Source organism: Bos grunniens, chromosome 27 (genome assembly GCF_055505025.1).
Source record: "Bos grunniens cultivar Pamir isolate PY7600 chromosome 27, Bosgru_T2T1.0, whole genome shotgun sequence".
Lineage (NCBI taxonomy): Eukaryota > Metazoa > Chordata > Mammalia > Artiodactyla > Bovidae > Bos > Bos grunniens.
Window position 1 is genome coordinate 20,663,265 of NC_141191.1, and position 27,303 is coordinate 20,690,567.

General features: G+C 39.4%; 1 long non-coding RNA gene across 4 annotated transcripts in view; it reads right to left on the reverse strand.

The window, feature by feature from the left end:
- The window catches only part of LOC147343611 (uncharacterized), a 729,471-nt gene that overhangs the window by 673,078 nt on the left and 29,090 nt on the right, over window positions 1–27,303 (reverse strand). For all 4 annotated transcript variants that reach the window (XR_015156273.1, XR_015156274.1, XR_015156271.1 and 1 more), the window contains exon 4: window positions 19,398–19,472. This is a non-coding gene — a long non-coding RNA (uncharacterized LOC147343611). The remainder of the gene's footprint in view (window positions 1–19,397; window positions 19,473–27,303) is intronic.

Here is a 27,303-nt window from a genome sequence, read left to right on the forward strand (position 1 = left end):
TTTTAAGTGAGTTAATTAGTGAGCAATGTAGTCTTGAATGACTTTCGGTGGCAATTCTACCCTATTACCCTACTAAAAGCTAAGGTGACACCAATTAGATTAAGGGTGACTGATAATTCTCCTTTATTACTATACCTGTATTCATATTTATATACTTTTTACTAATGCTCCTGGGGTCAGTTAAAAGATAAAGGGGAACTCAAATCGGCTCATTAATAAAATGTAAAAGTTGAGATTCCAGGCTGTATGTGCTAATTACTTTCTGCTACCACTAAGGCATTTTATACTGCAAAGATGAACACACAAGAAATGAAAGAGATTGTCTGGAAATGAACCTAGAAGAAAGAAAAAACAAAAAAAAACTAACATGGAGAATAGACAAGATCAGCAATCCTGCCAATTCTTCTCTTGCCCCAATGGTGCCTTTAACTTATTAATGTTGGCTGATGCTATTCTAGGCTGACCTGCTATTATAAAAGCGTCATTATTTGGTAACCAAAGGGGAAAATATTCTTACAGCTGATAATCTGATTACGACTTTTGAAGACAAGGGACACAGCAGGTAATGATCTTTCTTCATGGGACTTCTGTACTTTGTAATCACTCAAAGTTTCAGGCCATCAGAATGTGACCTCTCCAGTCCTTGTGCTTCCTACATTGTGCAACACTGGTTGGTACAAGGAAAATGCCAATAGAATCCTAACTGGCTCTCAATACAAGTGGAGTGATCACCATGCAAATCATTAATCCAGACTCATATCATTTATTTTAAATAAAAGAGCATTAACAAGCCTCTTTTATTTCAAATTCCCTTTGTGTACGTGTGCCTGTCATTTAAAAGTATGACTAGGTGTGACTCTTAAGCATTTTTGTTAGTAGTATAAACTTCTGCTACATTTGCAGCTTCTTCCTGACATTAGCATTTCAGTTGAATGGTAATCATTAAATCAATTTTAACAGAATCATTGAGAGCATTCTTTGATTGCAATTTTTAAGAAGGTGCTGTAGGGACTTCCCTGGTGGTCCACTGGTTAAGAATCAACTTTTCAATGCAGGGACGTGGGTTTGATCCCTGGTCAGGGAACTAAGGTTGCATATACCATGGGGAACTCAGCTTGCGAGTCACGACTATTGAGCCCGTACATAAATAAAAGGTGTGGTACACATGAATATTTCCCTTGCAATACTGAAAACTAGTGAAAAGACTACATTGATAATATTCTGTTAAACACAGAAACTAGAGTTTTACTATTACTTATTACTTCTTCATTCACACTGTGTGGAAGATGATCTTCCACAAGATTATTGCATTTTATCTATTCTGCATATTGTTGAAGGGCCCTAAGTCTCTTTAATGTTTCTTAAGAATAACTCATTTACTCCCTTGACATCAGCACACCTTACGTAACCTTCAAACAATACCTCTTTTGGGAAATCTTTCCTGATAACCTCCAAAACAAATTTTCTCCTCCTTATGTCACCGTATTTTACTTTTTCTTTACAGTGCACAGTTCTGAGGGGCATCATTCACTTGGACTCTCACCTGAACAGCAACCCCTTGAGTTGTGTAGACACAATGCACACAGACACAGGTAGCAGACCTGAGGAGACTGACCTCATTCACCTTCTCTATAATAGTACCTGGAAGCCAGGGTATATCATTTAAAGCAATAAAAATAAAATTGTAGAAATATAAGCAAATTTAAGAGTAGAATAGCAAATACTGAAACATTGATAATGCTACTGATTAAAGCCAGTGGTGAGAAGAAGGGAGAAAGAAGCAGAAAGTGAAAGCACCTAATTTTAACACTGAGCAAATAAGGAAGCAACAAATACCATGTAAATTAAGGGATGACCGAAAATGTTACACAAAGCTATCACTTACGAGGTAACCACCAAGCAATTATCCAAACTTAGCTAAAAGAAAAACAGTTCACAAACCAATAAATTAGACCATATGGTGAGAAACTTATGAAAAGTTATAAATACATAAAATCTATCATAAGGCAAAAGAAGAAACAAACATAACTATTATAATAATAAGTATAAAAATAATGTATACCACATGTGATATATATATATATGTATAAATATAAACAAATGTTATACACACACAAACAAATCATTAACTTTGCTGAAGAACACACTGAAGAATTTGTTCAGATTTCCAGAATTACTGACAAACTTGGCGTACATGTCTCTCCCCAGTGAAACAACCACTTAACTGGTAAAAATTACAAAACACAAACATTTAAAATCTCTGGAAATGGACCTAAAGGCATACTGCAAATCAATAAGCATTTATTCAAGAAAACTCCTAAATGTCTATAAGAACACTGGGACTCTAAGTCATTTCAGCCGGAAATGGTTCCCATTCCTTCCCCAGCTACATATTACAGAATGTCTCCTCTCTTTCTTGAGGCCGAGAGGATGGGAGCTCCTTTTTAACACCACTCCCAGCCAAAAGGTTATGATTTCACTCCAGGAGAGGCGGGTTGCCAGCGTCTCTCAACTCAGTCACCAGTAAAGAGGATTAATCCAAACATGAGGGAAAGAGGGAATATTTCCATAAATAGTGTAGATATATTAAAAAGTTAAATTGAATCCATTTCTCATTTTGCATACCAGAATAACAAATTCCAAATAAAACATAAATTTAAATACAAATAAAATCATAAAAGTAACATAAAATAAGACCGAATTCCTTTACAACCTTAGAGTAAATACAGCCTTTCTGTTTCTGAAAACCCAAAATCCATAAAATACTAACAACTTACCACATAAAGAAAAAAAAATTTCCATTTGGCAAAAAGTGAGAAGCAAAATTAAAAGGTATATGACAAATTGAGAGGAAACATCTGTAACCATAATACAGATAAATGGTTAATCTTTCTAATATATAGGAAGTTTTAGAAAACAATAAGGGAAAGATTAGCAACAATAAACAAAAGGATCCAAAAGCATAAACAGATAATTCTCAGAAAAAATCAAATGACTCTGACAGATGTCAATTTCGTTATGAAAAGAGAAATGCAAATTACATTACCCTGAAATACCATTTTTAACCTTTTAGACCGGCAAAAAATGTTTCATGACATATGCCAGCCATGGAGCTGAGGAGTATAATGTTTTATTATCCCCATGGAAGGCAAATAGTATCTATCAAAGTTACAAATACATATAATTTTTGACAGAGAAATTCCACTTTGGGGTTTATACAACAGATATAAGTACTTGAATATGTGCAAAATCATGTATGCATAACTGTATTCACTGAAGCATTATCAGCAAAGGATTGGGAGATAACTTTACTATCTTTCAATAGGGGACTGGTCAAATAAATTACAGTATATCTATTCAATGGATATACTTATGCAGTCATTATAGTATACCTATACAGTCATTTTTTAAAACTGCATAAACTCTCCATACTGACTGAAATATTGTTTAGAGAAAAAGCAAGGATTAGAACAGTGGGTTTAATACTATATTTTTTGTAAAAAGTGAGAACCTAAGTGTATATATTTGTTTTTGTTTGCATATACAAACAGAAACTCTGGAAGGACATACAAGGAACTAATAATAATAGTATCTTAATAATGTGGGTCACGGAAACTGGATGGGGACAAGTGTGAGATCAGGAGGAAAGCTTTTCAAAGTATTTTTTGCTGTTATTTAGTCACTAAGTTGTGTCCTACTCTTTTGTGAACCCATGGACTGTAGCCCGCCAGGCTTCTCTGAACATGGGATTTTTCCCAGGCAAGAATACTGGAGTGGGTTGCCATTTCCTTCTCCAGTGTATCTTTCTGACCCAGGGATCGAACTGCACCCCAGAAACAGATCTATCCCACCATTTGCATACTATTAATCAACACTTTTCTAATGAAACTAGAAGATATTAAGCCTCTATCAATGTAATTTCGAATCTACTTAATCAACTTTGCCATGTGAGCTTCAGAGATTAAACACTTCCATGTGTGGCTCTTCAATGTATTTCATGATTCACATGAATTAGAAGTTTAAATGTAGGATAATAATATTTATATGGGCTTCCCTGGTGGCTCAGAAGGTAAAGAATCTGCTTGCAGTGCAGCAGACCCGAGTTCAATCCCTGGGTGGGGAAGATCTCCTGGAGAAGGGAATGGCTACCCAGTCCAGTATTCTTGTCTGGAGAATTCCTGGACAGAGGAGCCTGGCAGACTACAGTCCATAGGCTTACAAAGAACAGGACACAACTGAGTGACAAACACACACAATAATTTATATAATACAAAATTCAATTACTTAGTCTTTGAAATATGAGAATTTTGGACAGCCAAAAATTCTAGATAATTAAATTAGTCATCATTATATTAGATCATATCAATATAACATTCATGAGTATATATATTTATATCAAAAATGTAATATATATCATATTATATAAATCTATATGCAGATAACACCACCCTTATGGCAGAAAGTGAAGAGGAACTCAAAACCCTCTTGATGAAAGTGAAAGTGGAGAGTGAAAAAGTTGGCTTAAAGCTCAACATTCAGAAAACAAAGATCATGGCATCTGGTCCCATCACTTCATGGGAAATAGATGGGGAAACAGTGGAAACGGTGTCAGACTTTATTTTTCTGGGCTCCAAAATCACTACAGATGGTGACTGCAGCCATGAAATTAAAAGACGCTTACTCCTTGGAAGGAAAGTTATGACCAACCTAGATAGCATATTCAAAAGCAGAGACATTACTTTGCCAACAAAGGTTTGTCTAGTCAAGGCTATGGTTTTTCCTGTGGTCATGTATGGATGTGAGAGTTGGACTGTGAAGAAGGCTGAGCACCGAAGAACTGATGCTTTTGAACTGTGGTGTTGGAGAAGACTCTTGAGAGTCCCTTGGACTGCAAGGAGATCCAACCAGTCCATTCTGAAGGAGATCAGCCCTGGGATTTCTTTGGAAGGAATGATGCTAAAGCTGAAACTCCAGTACCTTGGCCACCTCATGTGGAGTTGACTCATTGGAAAAGACTCTGATGCTGGGAGGGATTGGGGGCAAGAGGAGAAGGGGACGACAGAGGATGAGATGGCTGGATGGCATCACTGACTCGATGGACATGAGTCTCAGTGAACTCCAGGAGTTTGTGATGGACAGGGAGGCCTGGCGTGCTGCGATTCATGGGGTCGCAAAGAGTCGGACACAACTGAGTGACTGATCTGATCTGATGTATATAACTGAATATATATTTCAGTCTAATATATAATCTATTATGTAGATACATAGTAGACATGGTATACATTTATGCAGAATAGATATAAAAAGTCCTATTAAAATATGTGGGTTTACTTACACAGTTTAGCTCGTTCACCTATTTCTGGTTTTTCTCTCCCTGCCTTTACTACTGGTGCCCCTATTTTCTCCCTATTTCTTCAGAGCACTCTTTCTAATTGTCTCATTTTATATCTACTATGAGTTTAGAAATCACACACTAAAGGTTCTTTAAATAAATTGTAATGTTAAGATTAGGCTCTGAAATAAGAGCTAACGGAATCACTTGAAGCCATGGGCATGGGATTTTTAACGGAGGCACTTACAGACATCTACTTTGGCTGTGTACAGAACTTTGTTGCTTATTGCTTTAGGCTACCTCTATTAGAAGACTGTGTCACTATATGAGTTGGGGCAAGACTAGGCATCACTATAGGGCTTCCCTGGTGGCTCAGATGGTAAAGAATCTGCCTGCAATGCAAGAGACTTGGGTTTGACTGCTGGGTTGGGAAGATCTGCTGGAAAAGGGGATGACTACTGTCTCTTAACTGGAGAATCCCATGGACAGAGGAGCCTATTGGGCTACAGTCCATGGGGTCGCAAAGAGTTGGACACGACTGAGTCACTAATGCTTTCACTTTCAGGTATCACTATAAGAAATGCCTACCCCATTCTATTTATGCCTTGCTTTCTTATAAAAAAATTTTATTGAAATGCATACAAAGTCATAAGATAAAAAGTTGCTTTAAAGTAAAGAAAAAATGATGTGTAGTGTAAAGCAAGGGAAAGAAAAGACAGGCAGGGGAAAGACTCATCACAGTGCCAACCAGTTCCCACATTTTCCAGAGATGAGTAACAGATCCTGTTTTACACTTTGTAGTCAGTCCAAAGAAGGTAACACAATTCATACCGTCTACTTAGTGTAAATAAAACAACTGCTTCGACAGAGCACAGATTTTGTGAATAGTGAGTCCCAAAAGCAATTTTTCCTTAGATTCTCATCAAGAAGTCACTGTGAAGCATAAAAATAGCATCTTCAACCACTTTATAAGAGATGCAAAGATGAATATCACTGGACTGTTTTTATAAAATTCTACAACAGAACTTAACAGCATAACTCAAAGGAAAAAACTCTATGGGGAAAAGAAAATGTTTTGGCTCATTGAAAACACATAAAATGACTCATTACAAAACAAAACAACAGTTGACTCTCTGTGGCTGCTCCTGGTGGCCCAGTGGTAGTGTTTTTTGACAGCATCGGGGACACATGTGGTAATATGACAGTGTGAGTCTACTTAACTCCTCCCATCACTGATGGGTACTTGACAGGCCCTCCAAGTGCTAACAGTCTGTCCCAGGGTCTCAGCACATCAGATAAATCTTGATTTAAGCCCAGGAAACACAGTGGTGAACTTCATTGTTATTCCAGATATCCACTTAAAATATGGTTGCTCACCATGGGCTTTAGAACAAGGAAAGTAGAGACAAATAAATCAAAAAGAACAAAAGACTCATTGGAGACATTACTGATGGTGGTTAGTAATCAATGCATGAAGCAAACTGGCTGAACTACTAGCTTATGTTTAAAGGCACATCCAACATAAAAAGGAGAAAATGAAAGAAACTTCAACAAATGAATACAGAACTATACTTTTTGGCCTGTGAAAGCAAGCCAAAATGGTAACACTGACTGCTTTGCTTTACTTTCTATATAAACAAGCAGCATTAGCATTTCCCCAGAGCAAAGGGTAAAAAATTGTTCATAATGAGGTAAGATTTGGAATTAAAAACACAAACAGCAGTGTGCTCGAACAAAGCCAGATTATCTAGTGCAAACAATGGGTCAATTGTCTGTGGAGTGAAAAGATAACCAAATTCCCAGTGCCTGGGGGCCTAAAAGGATAGCTGTTACACTGAAAGGTTTTATGCATCAATTTTCTTACCTCTTAGAGAAGGGAACAGTTTAACCTTGACAGCAAAAGCTCTGCACACACCAATGCCAGAAAGTAACTTAGCGCTCAACTGAAGTAGGTCTGAACCTCTTGGAAAGATATACAACTGTCAACTATTAAACTAATCTTTAACTGTATGCTCAAAAAGTGGACATTAAAGATTCACTGAACTTAGCAGTTCTAAAGAAAGAGTGCCGGAAATACAGTTCTTAAAATGCAAATCCTAAAATACAGAGACTATATCTGAGTAAGTCACTTTGTTCAGCACCAAAACCATATCAATAATACTAAAGCATTTAAATACTTTTTCAGAAGATGCTAAGGGATCAGCACTCTTGATTCAAAGAAACAGATACCCTATATAAGGCAGCTTTCCTAACAAAACTTCAGGAAAATCATGGGGAAAGCTGGACCTCAAGCTAGGACCAGAGCCTGTAATGGGCCAAGGCTCCCTATCCCTAGGCCTTTCATTGCCACTTTCTTGGTGTGTTGGTTTTTTCCCCTCCAACCTGAGACCCACTTCTTCCCCACAGCAGGAAACACAAAGCCAGTGACTCTCTGCTAGCATCTTTGTGCACTGAGATAAATAGTTTCCCTTCATTTACTTTCTTTTGTGATAAGTCCAACTGAACCACCTACTTACTCTCAGGCAAATCTTGTAGACAGTGTAGTTTCCATCATTGGCCCAGTCTGGGTCATGAGCCTACCCTTAAAGTGAGGGGCAGAGATTTATGATTGGAGTTAGGAAAGAAAAGAAGTTCCTACAAAAGAAAGAAGAATACACTGAACCACACAGAGGGAGAAGGAATGAGTCAAATAAACAACTCACAGGAAACGTAGCTCATTTTGCTCTACTGAGCATTTAGGACACTTCAGGCCATGTGTAAGTTGCTTATAGAATAAAGAATTGTTTCAGAACACTAGAGCCATGATCTCATTAAGGTCTCAGTAACCTTTATTTTTACCCAGCATTAGCCCAGCATGAATAAAAGCTGATTTCAATGTCCCATAATTGACAGCATGAGTGACACCTATGTATAGTTATGTTAATAGAAGCCAATGTCCCATCCATAAGGAACAATCAAAATTATAAAACTAATTCAAAGAAGTTCAGTTGTATTAAGAGAGCATAGCAATAGATCACCATGTGGCTCAACAGAAACCCTTGAGGGTCTCAAGTGTGAAGAGGCAAGAATGACTTTTATCTAGATGGAAAAAGAATCTAAAAATGATTCAGTTCAGTTCAGTCGTTCAGTCATGTTCGACTCTTTGCGACCCCATGAATCGCAGCACGCCAGGCCTCCCTGTCCATTGCCAACTCCCAGAGTTCACTGAGACTCAACGTCCATCAAGTCAGTGATGCCATCCAGCCATCTCATCCTCTGTCGTCCCCTTCTCCTCCTGCCCCCAATCCCTCCCAGCATCAGGGTCTTTTCAAATGAGTCAACTCTTCGCATGTGGCCAAAGTATTGGAGTTTCAGCTTTAGCATCAGTCCTTCCAATGAGCACCCAGGACCGATCTCCTTTAGAATGGACTTGTTGGATCTCCTTGCAGTCCAAGGGACTCTCAAGAGTCTTCTCAACACCACAGTTCAAAAGCATCAATTCTTCGGCACTCAGCTTTCTTCACAGTCCAACTCTCGCATACATACATGACCACTGGAAAAACCATAGCCTTGACTGGACGGACCTTTGTTGGCAAAGTAATGTCTCTGCTTTTCAATATGCTATCTAGGTTGGTCATAACTTTTCTTCCAAGCAGTAAGCGTCTTTTAATTCATGGGGTCGCAAAGAGTTGGACACGACTGAGCAACTGAACTGAACTGAAGGTACATTAAAATAAACCTCTTACCTGGCAAATCCCATGGACGGAGGAGCCTGGTAGGCTGTAGTCCATGGGGTAGCAAAGAGTCGGACACCACTGAACAACTTCATTTTCATTTTTCACTTTCATGTATTGGAGAAGGAAATGGCAACCCACTCCAGTGTTCTTGCCTGGAGAATACCAGGGACGGGGGAGCCTGGTGGGCTGCCATCTATGGGGTCACACAGTGTTGGACACGACTGAAGTGACTTAGCAGCAGCAGCAGTAAGTTGAACTGGATATTCTGAAAAGCCCTTACTGTAAAACACATAGAGAATAGCAAATAAAATATAGCAAATATCCATTTAAATACACAGTTGTGTGCCCAAGAGAGTGAGAGAAATATAGGGGTGGAGGGTGTTGCAGGGAAATAACACCACAAAGCAGAAAACCTGAATGGTCAAAGTGAACAAAAATTATAACTGCCCTGGGAACATTTGCCAATCCCAAGAATCTTGAAACATGGATCTCAAAGCTGTGCAAGGGACAGAAGGCAAGGCTTTGAGCCTCCACAAGGCAAAGAACTGGATAAATTCAGAACTCATGAATCAGGAAATAAAAGCCTCTAACAAAAGAAAAGAAATGGAAGAAGAACTTGTCCATCTATGAGTCTGAGTCCTAAAAAAGGAAAAAAAAACCTCCCCTTGAGAATGAAAAACCACAGCCCTACCCTGAAACAGGTTTGGACTTTGAGTTTATACTTCAGCAGGATCTAAGGAAACCTAAGCCAAGATAGAAATGTAAAGAAATCCCAGGTAGGGAATGTTTTGGAACACCAGGCTGAAACGAATATAAAACTTGTCTTGAGTGACACACTCACAACTGGGACCCACAAACTTCCCACCAATAATGAATGGCTGAACAAGCACCCACAAATCAAAGCTGCAAAACACATAAATTATGTGTTGGTTCTGCTGACTCTGGCTCACATTAGCTTATTTCCTTATGCAGAAGTAGAAGGGGGTCAAGAATTTTTTAAAACTCCATCAATTCAGTAGATATCAGAAAAGGAGTAGGGGAAAGAAGCATAAAAATTTTGAGGCAAAAAAGCACCTAAATAAGAGAGTATAATAAATCTAAATATCAGTAATCACCATAAATTTAAATGCCTTAAAGTGGCCATTCAAACACAAATAATGAAACTAGACTCAAAAACTGAATCTACTTGTGCAATTTAGAAGTGAAATGAAGTTGCTCAGTCATGTCCAACTCTTTGTGACCCCATGGACTGTAGCCTGCCAGGCTTCTCAGTCCATGGGATTTTCCAGGCAAGAGTACTGGAGTGGGTTGCCATTTCCTTCTCCAGGGGATCTTCCAGACCCAGGGATCGAACCCAGGCCTCCCACATTGTAGGCAGACGCTTTACCCTCTGAGCCACCAGGCAAGCAAAGCCCACCTAAAACCTCAGGAAATATATACAAAGAACACTTAAAACTCAACAATAAGAAAACAAACAGCCCGATTAAAAAAAATGCACCAAAGACCTTAACAGACTCCTCACCAAAGAAGATACCTACATGGCAAATAAACATGAAAAGATGCTCCACATCATGAGTCGTCAGGGAAATGCAAATTAAAACAAGTGAGATACCACTACACACTATTAGAATGGCCAAAACCCAGAACACTGACATCAAACGCTGATGAGAATGTGAAGCAACAGGAACTCTCATTCATTGGGGTGGAAATGCAAAATGGCACAGCCAATTTGGAAGACAGTTTGGTGGTTTCTTACAAAACTAAACATCCTCTTACCATGTGATCTGGCATTTGCGATCCTTTGTATTTACAGAAAGTCATTGAAAACTTATGTCCACGCAAAAATCTGCATGTGGATGTTCATAGCACTTTTATTTACAATTGCCAAAGTTTGGAAACAACCAAAATGCTCTTCACTAGGTAATGGACATCCATACAATGGAATATTATTCACCAAAATGAAGTGAGCTACCAAGCCAAGGAAAGAACGGAAGAAACTTAAACGCATGCTGCTAAGTCGCTTCAGTCGTGTCCGACTCTGTTGCAACCCTGTAGACAGCAGCCTACCAGACTCCTCCGTCCTTGGGATTCTCCAGGCGAGAACACTGGATTGGGTTGCCATTTCCTTGTCCAATGCATGAAAGTGAAAAGTGAAAGTGAAGTCACTCAGTCCTGTCTGACTCTTCGCAACCCCATGGACTACAGCCTATCAGGCTCCTCCGTCCATGGGAGTTTCCAGGCAAGAATACTAGAGTGGGTTGCCAAAACGCATATCACTAAGTAAAAGAAGTCAGCCTAAGAAGGCTACACACTGAACAATTCCCATTTTACAACATTCTGAAAAAAGGCAAAATTATGAAGACAATTTTGAAAATCCAAGTTTGTGGAGAGAAGGGGGTGGAAGAAATGAATAGAGCACAGAGGATTTTTAGGGCAGTGAAAACACTCCGTATGATATTATAATAATGGATATTCATCATTATACTTCCGTCCGAACCCATAGAATGCACAACACTAAGAGTGAACCCTAAGGTAAATTATGAACTTTGGGTGATTATGATGCGTCCATGTAGATTCACCGTTTGTAAGAAATGTACCATTCTGGTGGGTGACATTGGTAATGGGCCAGGCTATGCATGCACGGGAACAGGGAGTAGACATCAGCAGTGGTGTATTTCCTACTGGTGATGGATCCAGACCACTAAAACAATCAGCCCTTCAATCCTTCCTCCTGATGATTCACAGCCTCAAAAATAGTTCAGATCTTATCAAAATATCATGTACACAAGAAGCATTCAATGTACACTTGAATAAAAATAGAGCACATTTGAGAACTGCAGCAACAATGCATCTTCCCAGGTGGCGCAGTGGTAATGAATCTGCCTGCAATGCAGGAGACCCAGGAGACGCAGAAGATGCAGGTTCGATCCCTAGGTCAGGAAGATCCCCTGGAGGAGGAAATGGCAACCCACTCCAGCACTCTCAGCTGGAGAATACCATGGACAGAGGAGCCTGGCAGGCTGCAGTCCATGGGGTTACAAAGAGTTGGACACGACTGAGCAACTGAACACACACACATCAATATTAACTGAAGTTCAAACTCTATTCTATTTCACACTTCAGGGTTTCCATCTTCCACAACCACCTTTTCTACATCCCTGCCTTTTGCTCCTTGTTTTTCTGATCTAGTTATTTCTACCCTCTCTTCCGTCCCTTTCCTCAAAGGGATAAGAATGGGTGGAAAATCACAGAGGACGGGTAAGATCCAAAAAGGGGCCCAAGAAGACCTTTTGACTCACCCTGCACAAGGCCAGACCTAGGCGCTGATTTTCTGTTTTCTCAGTTTCTTTCACCTTTGCTCCTATTTAAGCATCACCTGCTCTGAATTGAAGCACTGCTTCTAACATCCTCTAACACAAAGAAATAACCAAAGCCCTGAAAGGTCTAGAGATCAGGGATAGGTATTTGAATCTTTTGACAGCTGGAGAGGGTGTGGAGAAAAGGGAACCCTCTTACACTGTTGGTGGGAATGCAAACTAGTACAGCCACTATGGAGAACAGTGTGGAGATTCCTTAAAAAACTGGAAATAGAACTGCCTTATGACCCAGCAATCCCACTGCTGGGCATACACACCGAGGAAACCAGAATTGAAAGAGACACGTGTACCCCAATGTTCATCACAGCACTGTTTATAATAGCCAGGACATGGAAGCAACCTAGATGTCCATCAGCAGACGAATGGATAAGAAAGCTGTGGTACATACACAATGGAGTATTACTCAGCCATTAAAAAGAATACATTTGAATCGGTTCTAATGAGGTGGATGAAACTGGAGCCTACTATACAGAGTGAAGTAAGCCAGAAAGAAAAACACCAATACAGTATACTAACGCATATATATGGAATTTAGAAAAATGGTAACGATAACCTTGTATGCAAGACAGCAAAAGAGACACAGGTATATAGAACAGTCTTTTGGACTCTGTGGGAGAGGGAGAGGGTGGGATGATTTGGGACAATGGCATTGAAACATGTATAATATCATATATGAAATGAATCGCCAGTCCAGGTTCGATGTATAATACTGGATGCTTGGGGCTGGTGCACTGGGACAACCCAGAGGGATGGTACGGGGAGGGAGGTGGGAGGGAGGTTCAGGATGGGGAACACATGTATACTTGTGGTGGATTCATTTTGATGTGTGGCAAAACCAATACAATATTGTAAAGTAATTAGCCTCCAATTAAAATAAATATATTAAAAAATAAATAAGCCAATTCTTTTAAAAATCCATTAACTTCAACATGGCATCTATATGCACATAGAAAACTTTAACTACACACCACCACAAAAGCATTAGCACCCCTTGCCATGAATCTTGAGATTCTCCTCACTTCTCCTGAGATGCAGAAGATACCCAGGCCTGCCTCATCAGGAAGGACATTATGTTATGTAAGAATCATAGTGGTTGGGGCTGAATGTGTTCTGGTACATAAGGGACAAAAGTGAGGATATTTCTTATTTACAGATGTATATCCTTCATTCTCCAAATTCTTAGTTCAAACACCTCTCAGTTCATATCTTTTAATAAAATCTCACTGCATAAATGATGGAGTTACCCACTGTATTAATAAAGTCATAATTCCATTGACTTGAACCTGATTAAATATGCACTTGTCTTTAAAAGAAAAACTAAAGGAAACATGCTTCAGCAAAATCTTCAGTGTATGAAGATGGTTTGATTTCAGACATAATGTATTTAAAGAATCGTGTCTATAAAGCTGTGCTGCATCTACACAGCTCATATATACATTTATTTCCTGAACTTGATTTGCTACTTTTTTTCCTTTGTGCTGGTCATTATAGAATTAATATTTATATCATCATTAGAGAATTATAGTTCATTCACCAAATCAAAACTGCGGTCTAATTCCATCACATTTCAAAGTTAGTACATGTTCAGGAGCCCTTTTGAAGGCCATTAAGCATCACAGAAAGAGTCATGATATACATTTCCTTGCATACCAAGGATACAAGAATCACAACAGTCTGATCGACTCTGGCTGTATTGTGAGGAGACTGTTTCAGTCAGTTTAGTTCAGTTCAGTCGCTCACTCATGTCCGACTCTGCGACCCCATGGACTGCAGGATGCCAGGCCTCCCTGTCCATCACCAACTCCCGGAGTTTACTCAAATTCACATCCTTTGAGTCGGTGATGCCATCCAACAATCTCATCCTCTGTCATCCTCAACCACAGGTTATTAGCATTGAGTTGCTAGGTGACCAGTTGCACAGAACTTCACTTAAGTTACTGAATAAAAACTGACTTGGGATCTTTAGTATAACAGTAGTTGGAGCTGACAAGAGTGCTAAAGGAATAAGGACTGATTCCCAGGGCAAGTCTACAAAGAGCAAAGTAGTGAATGTATTTTCAATCACAATTTCTACAACAGATCAACTGTAATTCTTATACAGCTAACTCAGTTCTGAAGTGAATGTCAAGAGTAGCCATATCTTTATTCCAAACCACCTGAATTCACTGAATTTTATTAATACACTATTTTATTATATCAAGTAAATTCTACTCCTTGATTCCTTAAAACAACTTCTGCAGCACTTTGTATATAAAATTATAAATTTGCATAATTACTTCATTTGAAGTTATTAAACTGCTAAGACTGCAAAACTGATTAAACTAATTTTCATTGAACTCTAATCATTCAAGGAAACAATGCCTTTCCCCTCAAAAAAGTACAAGTTTCCTAGAAATGCATTTCATGGCTTTATTTCCTTTGCTAATTGATCCTGGTCATTTAATTCAATAATTTTTATAAAGTTAAAATTATAAAGATTTAATTGACTTTTGCTTCACTTCCAATTATGTCTAATTTGTTTCTATTAAGTCTCATTAAATTCAATTATGGCTGGACTAATCATAATTACTCCCAATAGTTCATTTACTCTAAAATAAGGACTCTTTCCTCTGTTACTTTCAAGTAATTTTTCATCAGATTTAGGTAGGGTCTCTTAATCATATTAATACAAATGGCTTCCTATATGCATCAATAGGTTTACATTTAGCACTTAGGCAATCCCTTGTATAATAACTTAGCAAAGCAGTGGTTTTGGGAGTTTCCCAGTAGCAGTGGTTTAGGGAGTTTCCCAGTAGCCATCACTAATATCAGTTGTAATGGGTAGACAATCAGTTGGTTCCACACTTCATTACCTTAGTTATGAACCCACATCAGCTATATAAACTTAAAAAAATACAGAAGTTGAATAAAAGTGAATGGCAATGTGAATAATGTTCACAGACAATTTGGAAGAGGGGGTACTTTCTCAGAAATGATGGATTTCTAGAGCAAGATCATTTCGTATTTTGCTTTTTAAATATCTATTTCCATCTTGATTAATTGTTGTAAAAACCCAGAAAGAAACACATATAATGAAACATTTTTTAAAGATAATCTGCGCTTTCATTAAAAACTATATGAAAGACTCATTACTAACTTTTCTTAGAAGAAGGAACGAGCAGTAAGTTACTTTTTATGATGAAAAACAGAGAAAGAGAAAATGGAACAATCTATATTTCAAGTGGAGAAAATAGAATTTTTTTTGCCTCTTACTGATTTTCTATCCTGATATTAGAAAATATGGGAAAGACGGAGTACATTTTTCAAGACAGATAGGACTTGAAACAAATGATTGTTAAAAATTATTTTGCAGAGCTAACAAAAGTCTGACTTGTTTCTTCCATTTAAAGAACCTATGATGCCAATGCAAGGGACACAGGTTTGATCCCTGGTCTGGGAAAATCCCACATGCCTCCAGGCAACTAAGCCTGTGTGCCGCAAAGTATTTTTTATTTAAAAAAAAAAAAAGAACCTATGATACTTTATGATTCTGTGTATAAGAATTATTGAAATAAAATTATAGACATGAAGAACAGAATAGTGATTAACAAGGGTAAGAACTATAGCAGAAAAGGGTTGAGGTGTGACTGCCAAGAGATATATAAGGAAGCACTGTGATGAAGGCTTTTTTTTAATTTATTAATATTTATTTTTAAAATTTTTGGCTATGCTGGGTTTTCATTGCTATACGTGGGCTTTTCTCTAGCTGTGGTTTGTGGGCTTCTCATTACTGTGGCTTCTCTCGTTGCCGAGCATGGGCTCTAGGGGCATGGGCTTAGTTGCTCCACAGCATGTGGGATCCTCCTGGATCAGGAATCGAACCTGCATCCCACACACTGCAAGATGGATTCTTAACCACTGGACCCACCAGGGAAGCCCTGTGGCACAGTTCTTTATCTTGATTGTGGTAGCAGTGATGACACAAATCTACACATGTGATAAAACTGTACATGTAAACCATCCTGGGTTTTGATATTGTACTATAGAGATCCAAGATATTTCTCCAGTCAGCACTGGGAGAAAATGAGTCAAGAGTACACAAGATGTCCCAGTGCATTTTTTGTAAGTTTCTGTGAATTTATATGTCAAAATAACTTTTAAAACATAAGGCCTAAAATCCACCACTCTCAGAAAGAAAAAAAAAATGAGGACTAACAGATCTGTTCAATAATGTCAGATATGTGGTCGTCCATAAGAGAGCCATTTTCTGTCCATTCACAACATAGCTGTCATTTAGCTCCTTCTATTGTGCTCTAAAGGACTAGAGCACTTTTTTTTTTTACTTTTTTTTTAATTTTATTTTTTAACTTTACAATATTGTATTGGTTTTGCCATATATCAACATGAATCTGCCACAAGTATACACGTGTTCCCCATCCTGAACCCTCCTCCCTCCTCCCTCCCTGTACCATCCCTCTGGGTCGTCCCAGTGCACCAGCCCCAATTATCCAGTATCGTGCATCAAACCTGGACTGGCGACTCATTTCATATATGATATTATACATGTTTCAATGCTATTCTCCCAAATCATCCGACCCTCTCCCTCTCCCACAGAGTCCAAAAGACTGTTCTATACATCAGTGTCTCTTTTGCTGTCTCGTATAGAGCACTTTTTATAACATTTATTTGTTACTGACTTCACACTGAACCCAAAATGCAAAATGATAGAATAATTATTTATATCAACTGTGAAATAAAAATTATATCCCTGCCTCTGGTTCCTGACACAGAGCTCCTAAATATCCCTTTAATTTCCTTAGTTATGAGAATGCTGGGAGCATCTTTTGCTCTAATACTTGGTCTTTGATTCCATCCATGTCTCAGTGTTCCTAAACTCCTGGAATTTCCTGGTAGCTGTGTCTTCTGTCCTAATGAGGTGAGTCTTGGTGGGCTCCTGGATGGGGCTGGTCATAGGAAAGGCCAAGCCAGGATTAGAGACTTGGAATTTTCAGCCCCATCTCCCATTTTCCAGAGAGGGAGAAAGAGGTAGAAACAGTTAATAATTGGCCGTGCCTTTGTGACGAAGCCAATACGAAGTCCTAATACAACACGGTTTGGGTAACTTCCAGGTTGGTGCATACTTCTCTGTATCAGGAGGGTGATGCAGCCCAGCTTCATGGGGACAGACCCTCCTGTGCTCAGGACCTGCCAGACCCTGCCCTACATCTCTCTTCAATCTAACTGTTTATCTGCATCCTTAACTAGATACTAAACAGGTGAACACAAGTATTTCTCTGAGTTCTGTAAGCCATTCTAGCAGGAAACCCCCAACTTACAGCTGACCGGTCAGAAACACAGACAACATGGACTTGCAGATGGCATCTGAAGGAGTGGGCACAGTTCCGTGGGGCTGAGACATTCACCTGCGGGAGATGACACTTTCTCCAGGTAACTAGTGCCATAACTGAGTTACACTGTAGGGCAACCTGCTGGTGCCACAGAATTGCTCGGTGTGGGAGAAAAAAAAACACATACACAACTGGTGTCAGAAGTGTTGTGAGTGCGATAGTAACAGAAAAACACAAGGAGGAGTGGTGTAGGTTTTCTCTCCAAAAGCAGTTAGTATTTTTATTTATGAAGAGACACCATGATAAAAAATTAAACATGTGGGGTAAAGGATAGGCTATCGATACGGTTGCGGTGGCAAAATACATAGCAAAGAAGACAAAATGAAGGAATTGGAAATAAAATGGTCCAGTACTGTGAGAAATCCTAGGACAGAGAAGTAGAAGAGCTGAGATGTAACTGTGTTCCTGCCTTAAACCTACTGCATAACCTGAGATAACTCCTTTTCCCTCTCAGTTTTCTTTTCTACAAAATAGAATGAAAATCTCCAAGATCCCCAAATACTGGCATGCTTTGGCTTTATATGGAGTCTTACTGGATCTCTAATTTCAATTTTAATGATGCTGACGTGCTACACTGCAAGCAGTATGTCTAAACACACACTGGTCCTGATAAATAATTAAATCCAGCATTTGGTAGCTGGAGGCTATTGCACTCTGTTATGTATTCTTGAAACTCATTCTATCAGTGTATCAAGATAAAATGCCAACAACTTAATAGATATAAAGCCTATTAGCAATTGTGACCGCTGTGTTATCTCAGAAGGCCTTGTGAAGATAATGCTAAGAAGCAGCTCTTGCTGAAAATTAGCCTAATTTTTCCCCCAAGATGCATTAGAATGATTAACCATTCCATTTGTAAAAATTCGCTGCTCTCAAATATCCAAATACCTTCCTAAAATTTGCAGTTCCTAGACTGACATTATTCCAATTCTTTACGCAAGTATTCATTGCATCCTCATTTGGTTACACTCCTCAGGTGACTCAAATGGTTAAGAAACTGCCTGCAATGCTGGAGACCCAGGTTTGATCCCTGTGTCAGGAAGATCCCCTGGAGAAGGAAATGGCAACCTACTGCAGAATCTTGCCTGGAGAATCCCCTGGACACTGGAGCCTGGGGGGCTACAGTCCATAGGGTTGCAAAGAGTCTGACACAGCTGAGTAACTAAGCATACGCGCACACACATGAATAAAAGCAGCCTTGCAACTCATCACAACATCTTTATACGCTTGTTTATGCTTGTGATCATAATAAAGTCAAACTTAAATTCCTATCAAAAAATCCATGTAGAACATGTGGCTAAATATCCAGGATGCTCATAAATAGTCAAAAGATAAAAGGCAGTACAAGCAATCTCTGACAGTGCTGAGAAAAGACATCAAGTTGAGCATTATCAAGTTAATAAAAAAAATTCTTAACCAGCTGCTGAACATTAAAGTTATAATGTTGTCTGCCACCAAGATATAAGCCTATTCAAGAATAGAGGTAATATACATAGGAACATCCCTGGTAAACTCTAGCTGACCTCAGCATGAGAGAAAACAGGGAAGTGAGATATTAGCTCTCTCAATGTAAGGCTTGACTTACCAGGAGGCGAAGGAACAGGATTATTGCCCCATATGCCTCTTTTCCATCTGTTTTGATCATCCAGGCAGGCCTATCCTGAAACAAAATGAAAGCAGTAACATCCAGTTTTCTTGGCTGCATTTTTCACAGTCTTACACAGAGAAACACCCAGTCATAGTGCCACCCACCCACTCCTAACCCCAGCATTTTGCATTCTCAGGCTATTGGTCACAAGATGCACAAGGCAGTGAAAATCCATCAGTATAACCAGGCTGGGTCAAGCACTGCACAAAAGACACACTCCACATATGGCTGGTCATAGCAAAACAATGGTTCTGGGGCATCAGAAATTCCACTTGACACTTGTCCTAGCTTCTTTGTGGGCTACCAGTTGAATAGAAAGCAGTTAGGCCAATCCATAGAGTTGCCACTTAGGAGAGGGCCTGACATTGAAAGTTCTGCACTGGGACTTGCCTGGTGGTCTGGTGGTTGAGAATCCACTGCGGGGGACAAGGGTTCTATTCCTGGTCTGGGAAGATCCCACATGTCATGGAGCAGCTAAGCCTGTGCACCCCAACTCTGAGCCCGCACCCTGGAGCCCATAAGCCACAACTACTGAGCCCACATGCCTAGAGCCTGTGCTACACAACAAGAGAAGCCAGCACAATGAGAAGGTCATACACCACAGTGAAGACTAGCCCGCAATCACAGCAGCTAGAAAAAGCCCTCACACAGCAACAGAGACACAGCACAGCCAAAAATAAAACAAATTTCTGCACAAACAGGAACAAGGTGAACCAGAGGGATTCTCTTTTCAAGGATTTAACTCGGTAACATATAGAAATCAGGTACTTGGCAATAGAAACAATAATGGAAAAGTTACGAGATAGACACTTTGAAGGACCACAAGTGAGCCGCAGTTAAGGAAGGAGTTCAGAGTCACTACTCGCCCCTTCCCAGCCCCAAGTCTAGGGACTGAGCTAGAGGACAGGAATATCATGGAGACAATTCATATGTCACATAGAAGGGATGATATTTTTAACTGCCAAGTTGACTGGGCGCTATATTCCTAGTGCCAGATTCTCCCACACTATACCAGGACCAGACAGTATTGGTTTGGATACTTTTGCCCACCAAAAAAGGATATAATAAGGGACCAAGAGAGTTTAAAAGAGACTATTCAGAAAGCCAGAGACTAGCCTTCTTGTCCTTCCCCCAATCTGAGTGATTACAAGAAAGGTAGGAAGTGTAAGGCCAGCATGCTCAAAAAGTCTATGAAATTTGGACATGACCGTCTCAAAGAGTAAAGACTGGTGTGTCAGAGATTCTCAGGCCATTCATGGGCCCAGAATAGCCACAGAAGACAGCAAGGTTACAGGCGGCCAAATAATCTCCCTCATCAAAGGGTTTCATATGGTGAATGGACTTTCATGGAGAATCTACAAATAGAACTGCCTACTGGTGGGAGCAATGGAGCTATACCTTCTATAAGGCTATGAAAGTGGTACCTACCTTTCCACTACAGACCACTGATTTCCTGAAAAAAGACCAAGTCTCAGCTGCCTATACCTGCATTTCCAGAGACCAGACCATGAGTAGACAATGGCCCAGAGCCACCAGCAACACGACACTCAAAGAACTGCTCAGCAACCATTTTTAGCCAGGATGCTCTCACCCGTATTAGTACACGGCTCTCTTTCCTTGTTGCCTGCTCTTCCTAGACATGAAAAAAAAAAAATGTATTCAAGCAGCTTAGGGATAGCTTGCAAGAAATAAAAAGGAAGCTGAGAGGAAGAAAGCTTTCTCTGTGAGCTTAGAACTGTGAGCAGTGATTGCAGTATCTATAGTTGGTTTAAACTTTTAAAAATATTACCACAGTTATATATATATGCATGTATGTATTCCAGAGAAGGCAATGGCACCCCACTCCAGTACTCTGGAAGGCTGCAGTCCATGGGGTTGCTGAGGGTCAGACGTGACTGAGCGACTTCACTTTCACTTTTCACTTTCTTTTTTTTTATTTTTTTATTTTATTTTTAATCTTTACAATATTGTATTCGTTTTGCCAAACATTGAAATGAATACGCCACAGGTATACCCGTGCTCCCCATCCTGAACCCTCCTCCCTCCCCCTTCCCCATACCCTCCCTCTGGGTCGTCCCAGTGCACCAGCCCCAAGCATCCAATATCGTGCATCGAACCTGGACTGGCGACTCGTTTCATACATGATATTATACATGTTTCAATGCCATTCTCCCAAATCTCCCCACCCTCTCCCTCTCCCACAGAGTCCATAAGACTGATCTATACATCAGTGTCTCTTTTGCTGTCTCTTACACAGGGTTATTGTTACCATCTTTCTAAATTCCATATATATACTTTAGTATACTGTATTGGTGTTTTTCCTTCTGGCTTACTTCACTCTGTATAATAGGCTCCAGTTTCATCCACCTCATTAGAACTGATTCAAATGTATTCTTTTTAATGGCTGAGTAATACTCCATCGTGCATATGTACCACTGCTTTCTTATCCATTCATCTGCTGATGGGCATCTAGGTTGCTTCCATGTCCTGGCTATTATAAACAGTGCTGCGATGAACATTGGGGTACACGTGTCTCTTTCCCTTCTGGTTTCCTCAGTGTGTATGCCCAGCAGTGGGATTGCTAGATCATAAGGCAGTTCTATTTCCAGTTTTTTAAGGAATCTCCACACTGTTCTCCATAGTGGTTGTACTAGTTTGCATTCCCACCAACAGTATAAGAGGGTTCCCTTTACTCCACACCCTCTCCAGCATTTATTGCTTGTAGACTTTTGGATCGCAGCCATTCTGACTGGCATGAAATGGTACCTCATAGTGGTTTTGATTTGCATTTCTCTGATAATGAGTGATGTTGAGCATCTTTTCATGTGTTTGTTAGCCATCTGTATGTCTTCTTTGGAGAAATGTCTATTTAGTTCTTTGGCCCATTTTTTGATGGGGTCATTTATTTTTCTGGAGTTGAGCTGTAGGAGTTGCTTGTATATTTTTGAGATTAGTTGTTTATCAGTTGCTTCATTTGCTATTATTTTCTCCCATTCTGAAGGCTGCCTTTTCACCTTGCTAATAGTTTCCTTTGTTGTGCAGAAGCTTTTAAGTTTAATTAGGTCCCATTTGTTTATTTTTGCTTTTATTTCCAATATTCTGGGAGGTGGGTCATAGAGGATCCTGCTGTGATGTATGTCAGAGAGTGTTTTGCCTATGTTCTCCTCTAGGAGTTTTATAGTTTCTGGTCTTACATTGAGATCTTTAATCCATTTTGAGTTTATTTTTGTGTATGGTGTTAGAAAGTGTTCTAGTTTCATTCTTTTACAAGTGGTTGACCAGATTTCCCAGCACCACTTGTTAAAGAGATTGTCTTTAATCCATTGTATATTCTTGCCTCTTTTGTCATTCACTTTCATGCATTGGAGAAGGAAATGGCAACCCACTCCAGTGTTCTTGCCTGGAGAATCCCAGGGACGGGGGAGCCTGGCAGGCTGCCGTCTATGGGGTCGCACAGAGTCGGACACGACTGAAGTGACTTAGCGGCAGCATGTATGTATTCATATATTACCACAGTAACTCAAGGTGACTAAAATGGGATAGTCACCCATTTTATCTAAGGATAGTCATTCCCTAGATATGATCTAGGAAGACCAGGAGTTCAAAATTTAAAAAAAGACTAGAGTGAGATTCTCTTTCATTAGTCTTCAGAAATATAAGAAAACATTGGGATAATACTATACATCTACCAAAATAACAAAAACTTAAAGAAAATATCAAGTGTTTACAAGGATGTGGAGTAACTGGAAAACTCGTGTACATCTGGTGAAAATCAAATTAGTATAAACCATTTTGTAACACAGTACTATTGGTTGATACGAAAATGGAATCTTTTCATATCTTATGGTGCAGCAATTTCAATTCTAAGGACAGACTCAACAAAAATGAATACATGCTCATACATATGTACACCAAAAGTCATGTACCTGAGTGTTAATAGCAGCATTATTTTTAAAAAGTAAAAAATGGAAGGGATTGAAATGTCCATCAATCTAATAAAGAGATAACTGTGTGGGAATATTTGCACAATACCAATAAATATAAAAAACTATTTCTATAAGCAGCTGCTGCTGCTAAGTCGCTTCAGTTGTGTCCGACTCTGTGCGACCCCATAGACGGCAGCCCAATAGGCTCCCCCGTCCCTGGGATTCTCCAGACAAGATTACTGGAGTGGGTTGCCATTTCCTTCTCCAATGCATGAAAGTGAAAAGTGAAAGTCAAGTCGCTCAGTCGTGTCAGACTCTTAGCGACCCCATGGACTGCAGCCCACCAGGCTCCTCCATCCATGGGATTTTCCAGGCAAGAGTACTGGAGTGGGGTGCCATTGCATAAGCAGCAAGATGTATTAAATCTCACAAATATAATGGAGAGCAAAAGAATCTAGCCACAAATAAAATGCATGGTATAATTTCAGTTATTTGAAATCCGACCGTGTATGGAATCAGGAGAGTAGTTTCTTTGAGGTAGATGCTAAGAGCAGTAACCAGAAGAGGGCTTCAAAGGGCTTTTATAGTTCAGGTAATGCTTTATGTTTTGATTTGGATTGAACTTATATGGAAGTGAAAGTTGCTCAGCTGTTTCCGATTCTTTGTGACCCCATGGACTATAAAGTCCATGAAATTCTCCAGGCCAGGACACTGGAGTGGGTAGCCTTTCCCTTCTCTAGGGAAATCTTCCCAGGGGATCTTCCCAACCCAGGGATCAAACTCAAGTCTCCCGCATTGCAGGCAGATTCTTTACCAGCTGAGCCACCAGGGAATCGGTGGTATTTATATGGCCATGTTCAATTTGTGATGATTTATCCATCTGTATACATTTGACTTGTTCACTCTTATGCATGCATACTATACTTTAGTAAAAAGCTTATTTGAAAAAGAGAAACACATCCTCTCCCAAAAGGCACATTCTCTCACATTACTTCAAACAGTGATAAGAAAAAAATCCTAAAAGCAACCAGAGGAAAAAACATATTATACACAAATGAACCTAGAGTTATTAATATTATTGACGTCTTATCATAAATAGCAAAACCACGGAAATGAGACAAAAATACATAATAAAAGGCACGCAAATTAGAGGGAAAGAAGTGAAACGTTCATTATTTGCAGATGACACAATACCATACATAGAAAATACCTTTACAATCACTTACACATTCACATTTACAATCACATCATAAAGAATAAAACACCTAGGAGATGATACCTAGCAGGTAAAATTTAACCAAGGAGATGAAAGGCCAGTACCCTGAAAACTATTAGACATTGATGAAAGAAATTAACAAAACAACACAAATAAATGGAAAGATATTCCAAGTTCATAGATTGGAAGAATTAAAGTTGTTAAAATGATCACATTACCTAAGACATGGTCATATGGGCCCCACCGCCATCCCTTCCGATTTCCTTCTAGAAGAAATATCATATCTTTCTGGACACAAAGGGGGACTAAAGAGCTTTGCTCCAATGTCTATGATGTGCTGTGTGACCTTAGGGTAGTTATGAATCTCTCTGTACCTTAGTTCTTTATCTTTAAATTAAAGCATTGGAATATATGATCTGAAAGAATCTTTCCATCTGAAAAAATTCTAACTTTCCTTCAGTTATCAATCTACTATATAAAGATTTATTGTTGCTCTTTAATATCTCCTCAATTAATAAAGTCTTTTCAAACTGCCCAGCTGGTAAAGAATCCTCCTGCAATGCAGGAGACCCCTGTTCGATTCCTGGGTTGGGAAAATCCACCAGAGAAGGGGTAGGCTACCCACTCCAGTATTCTTGGGCTTCCCTGGTGTCTCAGTTGGTAAAGAATCTGCCTACAATGTGGAAGACGTTGGATCCCTGGGTTGGGAGGATCCCCTGGAAAAGGGAAAGGCTTCCCACTCCATTATTCTGGCCTGGAAAATTCCATGGACTGTGGTCGCAAAGAGTCGGACACGACTGAGTAACTTTCACTTTCACTTTTTCAGAATGCTGGTAGGATGTCACTGAGTTTGACAAATATGTGCATATCACTGTCATTGATTTTAAGTTTACTCCCCATTGTGAGTTTCTATAAACGTTATGGTCTCTACTAAGTGTAGCCCTTATTTCATATGTTCAGCTTTTTTCTCACTGATTAGTCTGAAAGCTACTTGAATATAGAGCTGTGTCCAAACATCTTTACTGTTCTCTATAATACTTTGAAAGTCCTATCTGCCAAGAAGGGCTTAATATTATTAAATTGAATAGGATTGAAAGCGACTTTTTAAAAACATGCAACAAATTGATTTTTTTTTTAAAAAGTAAGAATAATAAGTCTACCAAGCTCACTTCACCATTCAATTTCACATTCTATTCAACAGATTTATTGAACATTTTTAGTTACTGGGTATCAAAAAGTGTCTACTACACTGCTAGTTTTTACTGTAAAAGGTGTAAAAGATACATGACAAGTGTGGCATTAGAATTATGTCTCAATATTTTGAATGTTTTTGATTAAGTGAAAAGAAGACTACATATTGCAATGATATTTGATGGGAAAACTAAAAAGGAAATAATTATTCTGACCATAATTACTTTGAGGATCAAGCGGTGTGCAGGTCATAGTTCTTCTCAGCAAGATAAAAGAGAGAAGGTTGAAGACACTATTCTGATGATTTATGAACTGCTGGAGGTCAAAGACCTACTTTAAGTTTGGATATATACGCGCTTTCTTTCTTCTTATAATTACAATTCCTTTTTATGTTACTCTCATTCAGGAAAGAGAAATGAGTGTGGCTTATTTTATTGTTGTTGTTGTTGTTATTGTTTTTTTTTAATTTATTTATTTATTTTAATTGGAAGCTAGTTACTTTACAATATTGTAGTGGTTTGTGCCATACATTGACATGAATCAGCCACGGCCGCACATGTGTTCCCCATCCAGAACCCCCCTCCCACCTCCCTCTCCATCCCATCCCCCAGGTCATCCCAGTGCACCAGCCCTGAACACCCTGTCTCATGCATCAAACCTGGACCGCCAATCCACTTCACATATTATAATATACAAGTTTCAACACTATCCTCTCAAATCATCCCACCCTCATCTTCTCCCACAGAGTCCAAAAGACTGTTCTTTACATCTGTGTCTCTTTTACTATCTCTCATAGAGGGTCATCATTACCATCTTTCTAAATTCCATATATATGCGTTAGTATACTGTATTGGTGTTTTTGTTTCTGACTTACTTCACTCTGAATAATAGGCTCCAGTTTCATCCACCTCATTAGAACTGATTCAAATGCATTCTTTTTAATGGCTGAGTAATATTCCACTGAGGAGTAGGCAATGGCACCCCACTCCAGTACTCTTGCCTGGAAAATCCCATGGACAGAGGAGCCTGGTGGGCTGCAGTCCATGAGGTCGCTGAGAGTCAGACATGACTGAGCGACTTCACTTTCACTTTTCACTTTTCACTTTCATGCATTGGAGAAGGAAATGGCAACCCACTCCAGTGTTCTTGCCTGGAGAATCCCAGGGACAGGGGAGCCTGGTGGGCTGCTGTCTATGGGGTCGCACAGAGTTGGACACGACTGAAGCGACACAGCAGCAATATTCCACTGTGCATATGTATCAGAGCTTTCTTATCCATTCATCTGTTGATGGACATCTAGGTTGCTTCCAGGTCCTGGCTACTGTAAACAGTGCTGAGATGAACATTGGGGTACATGTGTCTCTTTCAATTCTAGTTTCCTTGGTGTATATGTTTTCTTTCTTTTTAATTTTTGTTTTCTTCTCCCAGGCAAGCAGTCAAATAATGTTTAACCATGAGGCTCAGCTCCCATGTGATATGGTTTTATGATAACCACAAAGTTTAGAAAAAA